The sequence below is a fragment of the Passer montanus genome, unplaced genomic scaffold, assembly GCF_014805655.1.
Source record: "Passer montanus isolate IOZ18808 unplaced genomic scaffold, ASM1480565v1 scaffold9, whole genome shotgun sequence".
NCBI lineage: Eukaryota > Metazoa > Chordata > Aves > Passeriformes > Passeridae > Passer > Passer montanus.
In genome coordinates, this window is record NW_024374367.1 from 2,616,945 (window position 1) to 2,624,711 (window position 7,767).

The window sequence follows — 7,767 nt, forward strand, 5'->3', positions numbered from 1 at the left end:
ATCTTCTCTGGTGTGGCAAATGCCAGCTCCCTGTTTGCAAAGCAAGCACAGATTTTAGGAGACTCTTCTTTCAGGGGGAAAGCACCTTCTCTCTCCACTACCCCCATCCTTGAAGCAGCACTAAACAGCCTCTGGAGTCTGCTAATGTTGGTGTAGCTGGGTCGGCTCTGCAGGAGGACTTTTAATATCATCACCAGGGCATCTTATTTTTCAGTTCTGAAGTGTTACAAGAACAGATACCTCAAAAAAAAAAAAAAAAGAAAAGAAAAAAGAAAAAGAAAAAGAAAAGAAAATAACATTTACTGCCAAATTAAAACTAAAACAGGAGAAACAAACACTTTCATTTCTAGAGTCTGGGGAAGAGACAAAAGAGTTTCTCTCTCAGGGTCTCAGCAACAGAGCTGAGCAATGGATGACAGAGTAGCTCTCCAAGCCATTTGAGGAACATCCCACAGAGTCTGAAAGCAGCATTTACAATGGTGTTTTGCAATTGGGAGAAGAATCACAGTATGATCCAGTAATCAAGGAAAGGAGTCAGATTCATAGAATATTTTTTTAACCCATAATAAATTATAGTTTCCTAAACTTTATTGCGGTCACAAAGTCAGGACAAAATTTGATAAAAAATATACAATTATTGTGCACAGAAAATCTTGAAAAATGTCACTAAATACTCAGGGGAAAAGCAGTGAGTGCTTTTTTAATGAAAACCAAGCCTGTGGATTGCTGCCTTCTGAAAGCAGTTTGGTAAATGGTTTTGTTTTCCAATAAGCAAAACAAATACTGGAATGGGCCCATAGTCCTTTCTCTTCTCTTGCTCCAAACCTCCCCATTTTTCAAAGTGGAATAAAGGATGTCTCTCCTCCAATTTTAAAACCAGTAAATTGTTTCCAAATGTACTGTGAGCCAGAAGAGAGATAGGACAGTAAAGGAAGATTAGGAGGCCCTGATGTATCCTGGGGATTGCAATGAATGGACAAGAAAAAGCAAAAGCAAAACCTGCTCCTGACAAACTAGATTGGGAAAGTGCCTGGAGATGGGGCTTATCATGCCCCAACTTGAAACTCCCCAAGCAAGGCACACACCCATGTCTCTACATGAAAGCAATGAGATGGGAAGGAAGCACAGTTAGGGTTTGGTGCTGCTCAAACCCCATGCAATTACAGGCAAGAGTAAACACCTTATTCAAGGATGAGCAATCATCCCTCAAGGGAAAACCCTGGAGCTTCCAGCCCTCCCAGGAAGGTCACAAATGAGTACAGGAAACAAGCGGAGACTTGCACAAAGGGAATGAGCTAAACCTCACTGCCTGTGAGTGAGGACCTGAGCAGACAGGTCCATGTGCTGCAGCACTGGGCACAGATTTCAGAACAAACACGTGGGAAGCTGTGGCGTCACTGAACTTTATTTCTGAAGCTCCAAGATTATTATTTAAGCCTTCTTCCTAATACAGCAACTGCCATAAAAACTCCAGTTTGGCAAGAGCACCTAATTTAATGCTCCTGGCAAGGAGTCTTTCCTCCATGGCAGAATAGTTGGCAGCATGAAGCTGTGAGCAGATCTGTTCCTTATAAAGGCAGTGGATCCTCAAATTGTACCCAGCTCTCGTCAGCCCTCCCTTAACACGTCCACATGCCCATTACACAGGCTTCAACATCTCCCAAACAACTCATGGCTTGAACAGTCTTTAAATCCATTTCTCACTTTCAGGGACATCCACTTAGTACAGCCAAGTTTACAGCCTTGCAGATGCTATTTCCCATTCATAAGGGCCCAACAAGGCATGAGCTGTACAGTGTCTGATCCAGGAAATTCATTCTCTGAAGACTTACTCACTGGTAGCAATTGAGAACACTTCTGCAGAGCTGTGGGGGCTCCCAGGAGATAAGCACAGGGGCTCCTCTGTAGTCACATCCCTGCCACCATCCCACACAACAAGGCAACTCTCAGCAGGCTCAGAAGTCCTTCCTCTGTGGAGGTATGAAATTGGCAGCAGAACTGTTCCTCACAGATGTAGGGGACCGTGAAAATACACCCAAACTGTGGTCAATCCTCCCTTAAAACACCTACATGCCCTCACACAAACTTCAACAGACACCTTAAGAACAGAGACAGGTAACATATGTCAGCACAAAACATCAAGGTACCAAATGCCTGAGGAAAACTCTATTGAACTCCTTCAGCGGGCTCAGGAGGGGACAAGTGACAGCTCATTTGTTGCCATAAGTACTTGTTCCTCAGATGCCAGGGCCAGTCAATGTGAGCTAATTAATCTCCCTGAAAAAAATGAAACCATCTGGCTGCACAGCAACTACTCTTCCTGCCTGGGCTCCAAAGCCCACATGGCAGATCACAGAGGGACCATATCAAACAAGGAAGCACAGCAATGACACACTCTTTGCTACTGTCACACAGCCCAAGTAGCCACCTGAGAAGGCCAGGTAGCCACCCAGCCTGCAGACATATCCCTCTCTCTGCCCACTGTCCTGCGGCATGGGAAGAGCCTCCCTCGCCCAGACACAGAGCTGGCAGCCAGGTGCCCTTGTGCCATGGTGGTCTGTGCCAGGAGGCCACAGCAGGCCCTTTCCAGCACAGCAAGAGGAGCTGCTGCCTGAGGGTCAGCAAGATTATGCAGCTCTGATCACAAAGAGCAGGGCTGACAGTGCCAAGGTGAACAGGGGCAGCCCATCTGCCTCCAGCCCACCTACTCCTATTGATCCTTGTCTGTGAGCACTGACTTCTATTCATCTGCTGGTTTCCTGGCTGCTTGGGGAGAAGGAGTTTCCTGCTCTGCAGAGCCACAGCTTGGCAGAAGTACCTGCAGCCTTCACAGCCCTGGTCATCAGGAGTCCTTGGCTTTGCCCCTCTATGGCCAAAGTCATATCCAATCCCCAAGGCAAGGTGCCAGGAAGGATCAGGCTCACAATGATGATGGATAATTACCAATAATCACTTGAGCTGCTCCCTACCTCTCACCACTGCTATGAGCAGGAAAACCAGTGGAGGAAACAAGCTTTTGCTGGCAATAGCCCAGCTAAACTGAACCAGCAACACGTTTTGAAGGATGTTCAGACTGGTGGCCACTAAGGGACCTCCAGAAATGCTACTGCTTCCCTTGTATTGCTATGTATATCCACTACCCAAATTTTTCACATATTGGTCACATCAACAACATTCAGGGCAGTAATGAGACAATCAAACCCATGGTTCACTACTAGCATGGCTCTTGGTGAAGGATTTTCTCTCACTAACCAAAGCAGGAGCAGAGTTTTTCTTTATCAATTTTTTTCATTAAAAATGATGGCAAAACCAAAGTGAGGGTACTAAGATACCAAGACATGTAAACTACAAAAATTCTCTGAAGGAACCACAAAATCACAGTCCATGAGAATCTGGTAGGAAAACTAGAGCTGCACCATACTTCTCCCATGCCAGCTGCCTGGAGAGCCTCATGTGTGTGGTTTGCAAAAGTCTTCCCTCAAAACAGGAGGTTTCAGTTTTTAACAAAGAATTAATCTCAGTTCAAGTAGGTAGAAACAGGCAGAGTTTTATTTCAAGCATGTCCCAGTTGCTCAGTGCAGTACAACCAGAACTAGGAAGAGGGAGGGGGGAGGAAAAGGCTTTGTGGTTAATTATGAGTGTGCTAACATGGTGAGAAATAAGGCAGTGAGGATGGCAGAGATAATTACTCTATGAGCTGCATTTCCCTTTTGGACAGGAGATAATGAGACATCCTTTTCTATGCAGAGGAGTCTCCTAGCAGAGGAAACCAAAGGGCAAGCAAGGTGCAGCTGCAACAACCCACTGTCTCCTCACCAGTGCTGGCAAACAGGGCCAAGCATTCCTAGCAAAGGGGCAACAGTAAAAAATTAACCAACTCTGGGCAACCAAAGGAGTTTTCCCTTCTCCTTGGGCACGCTTCATGATCACCAAGTGCAACTGCCCCAGGTTCCCACAGATGCCATAGATGCATCCTGCTTGGCAGGGACCTTGGCTCAGGGAGAGGTACAGAAGGGACAGGCGCACTCTACTCACTTCTTGAAGCCTGGGCAGGCAGAAATGAGCTACTTGGGCTGGGAAGCCCCAGAAGATTCCAGGGAAATGCGTGGAATATCACAAAGCTGTTTGAAAATAGCCACAGCACAGCAGCCTGCAGCCAGGCACAGATTATCCTAAATCCCTTGGTCTCAGTGAGCCAGGGAACACTCCAACCTGCCCCCTCCAAGAGAAGACTGATTTTCAGTACTCAAGCCCCCAGGAGCACTTCCAAGTGCTGCAGCCTTGTAAGGTCTCCAAAGCATTCAGCTGCCCAGGGAAAAGGCCCATTGTGAGAACATTAAAACAAGCCTCTAAATCTATGTGAGCAAAATCATCATCAGGTACTCCAGGCAGTGGGGATGGAGAAACTTCTTTTTGCTCAGAGATGGAGACAGAAAGCTTTGCTGGTGTGTTACCTTGCAAGTCCAAGTTAGTCCTGGAGCTGACAGGGCAGTGGGATGGAGTTTCCTCTTGTTTATTTACATCTTGGTCCACCTCAGCACCTCCTCCCCAGGAGCTCATTTGCTGTTCACGAAAAGTCTCAGTTAATGATGTTATTTTTAGCACCCACAGCTGGGAGAAGCTAAACCTTTTAACAAAGCCTCCTGAACACTGTAACGAGCAGGTTATTGCTGAGGGGGAGGAAAGAAAAAACTTGCTCAAGCTGGGGGTTAGCCTGTATCTAGGTCAACATCAATCTCTCTCTGTCACCTATAGTCTTGTTTTATGGGAAGCATGTGGGTAATAAATGGTGATTACGGAAAGTGAAGGGGAAGAGGCAATCCCGAGAAATTTATAGATAGGAGAGAATTCACATTAATAGCAGATAATACAGAGCTGCAAAACTGTTATAAAAAAAGCATTAGAAAAAGCTCTATAATTGGGGTTATTAGACACAACTACACCAGGGTGGGATTTTTTTCCATTCTGGGTACATGTCACAGTGATGTATGTCACTTTTGATCGTGATAATAACAGTAAAATATCCGTGTTAAAGCCAAGTACATTAACTTCTATATTGGTGTAATTTACTGCGTTATGAGTTCCCATCATTCAGGAGCCAGACAAAATGCTCTCCTTATGATGTCGATAACCGTGCACACATTTTACAGGAAGAAGTGTTTCTTTAAATATCTATCATATGTTAACGAATTCTTTTAACTTTCCATTACTCTTGTCAGAAAAGACAGGGAGCAAGAGAAAGGGGTAAGTTATTCATACTGCTAACATACATCATGGGCTGGATTTGCCATTGCCCTGTGTCTGTCTCATGCACAGCTGCTTTTTCAGCCAAACATATGAGAAATTAGTTTGCTATATGGGAAGGGGCAGAATGGACTGGACAGTAGCCATGGTTTTTTCAAAAATACATATGCATCAATATGACATTGAAGGAAACATTAGGCATTACTCACTTCCCAACAAAAATAGTAAAGAAAAAGAATTCTCCTGATTTACAAGTGTGGTTCAATAACAGGAAGGTGGAGAACCTCTCTCTCAAAATTGAAGGGGTGCTGTACCTGGGTAGGTGCTTAGAGTTATAAATAGAACAAGCCAAACCTCAATCCTTTTCTGTCTGTTCTCCATTGCACGAGCCAAATGACCGCTAAAGGACCCACAAACCTGGTCATTTGCAGGCTGCAACTAGAAACTGCAGAGGCATCAGCAACACAAGTGCTGGGTGAGGCTCGGGCTCCCGAGGAAGCAGGGAGGAGGCTGGGCTGAGCCTTTGGCTCCAGTCACTGCAGAGCTGCAGTCTACTCTGAGGCTGCCTCCTCAGGCACCTCTGCACCCTGGGGCAAGTCACTCATCTGACTACTCTTCCCAAAAAGTGAATGCCTCCAGCTAAATGCTGTGATTGTACAAGGACAAGCACAAGGAAGTCTCAAGGGACTGCAGCAAGAATCCTTCCTGCTTCAAGATAAACTCATTCTGTGACAGTGTGGAGCTGTAAAGCAAACCAAACTACCCATACCTAGGACAAAAGCATCCTTCAAGAATCTACTTCAAAACTGCATGCAAGAGGACTTGATGCCAGTGTGATATCAAAAATGGGGTGGACATTCAGAGGTAGAGCTAGAGCAAGTTTTAATGGTTTAAAAAAATCACATAAGAAAATGTTCCTTCTTCCTGCAGTACAGACCATACAATACAAAGCAATCACTCCCAGTTACTCTCAGCCAAGAACCCCTGTCCATAACAGCAGGAAGACCTCTCAGCTGCCTCCAGCTGCTCTATTCCTGAGGGCCAAGGGGTCTGTAGGGCTCTAATGTGAAGGTAGTTCTGTTCACAGTCAGTTTGGCTCATGAAATCAATCAAGAATGTGAAGGTCAAACAGTCAGTTTGGCTCATGAAATCAATCAATTCACTTTCAGGATCAGGCACTGAGAAATGCAATCAGCTCCCCCAAGCTGCACTTTCAAATTGCAAATTACAGAATAGCTTCAATGTTAAGAAATAATTAAATTACTCCAGCTTTTTTCCAAAACAAAAACCATCCCACCCAAATGGAATTCAATACTTCATTCAAGCCCAAACATTTTGCTTCCACATGTGCAGTTTAATTGCATGTGCAGATTAATTGAGGATTCAACCGTTTATGCCCTACTCTGTGCTGGTCTGGGGTTTTAGGGGTTTTAACTCTTAACAGTAACTGCATTTGACCAACAGAACTCTTACCTACACACATACAAAAGGCTTTAGCTGGTGCCTTGGAAGTGAGACAAGGCAACCTGGAGAATTCTCTCCCTCCTTCACCTCTGAGCTCCATGACCTCACACCTACTGAAGACTCTGCCTTTCTTTCATTATTCCTCACTGTGTGAGCCACTCTGCTCTTCCCACTCTGTCAAGCCTGGACAGGTCCCTCTCTAAGTGGTTGGAGGTCTCTCTGCTGGCTCTCCTGGTGTCATCCACACTGGCACCCAACCTATCCACAGATAACCTGCCACCTCCCAGCCCTCTACTGTTGCTTTCACAATGGCTTGTCTGCTGAGAAAATATTTGCTTTGCATTTGAGAAAAGGTCATTGACTGGTGGTTTAAACCACTCTCCCCTGGGACAACAGGAATGGGAGTCAGACTCTAAAAGAGAAAATCAGCCTGGAGCCTTTTTCCTCCTCCCTTGCTTCCTCCCACATCCCATTCAGATGGTATGAAAAGGCTGTCAGTGGCTCCAAGCTCAAAGAAAGGAGGACATATTTCATGTCCCTCATGAAATCCACCTCCACTGGTCCCTTGTTCAGCAGGAAGCCAGGCTTGCCCTAATTAAAACCAAGGTGGGTAACAAAACAGAAACATTAATTTCCTGTACCACCAGTGGGCTGGCAGGAGCAGTTCCCTGTCCTCAGCATTCTTCCTGAGGACAGTCCTCCAAGTAAACACATCAACTGGAGCAGGAACCAGTTCCATTTGGCTCTCTTTGCCTTTGAAACACATTTTGTCAGGTGTGCTCTTTATCCCCAGCTGTAGAAGCAGAGACACAAGAGCACATCAGCTGCAGCACAGTGCTGCAGCACAGCAGGGCACGTGGGACATGAAACAAATTTGCCACACAACACCTGGTCAAAGGAAGCAATGCACTTTCCTGTGCACAACACAGTGGTTTGTATCAATAGCAAGTTCACTTTTTACCAGGAACTTGGAGGTTCCTATGTGATTTAGGTACACAAAGAACAGAAGGGCATAAACACTCTATAATTTCAATGAAAAAAAACTCCCACTCAAATGAA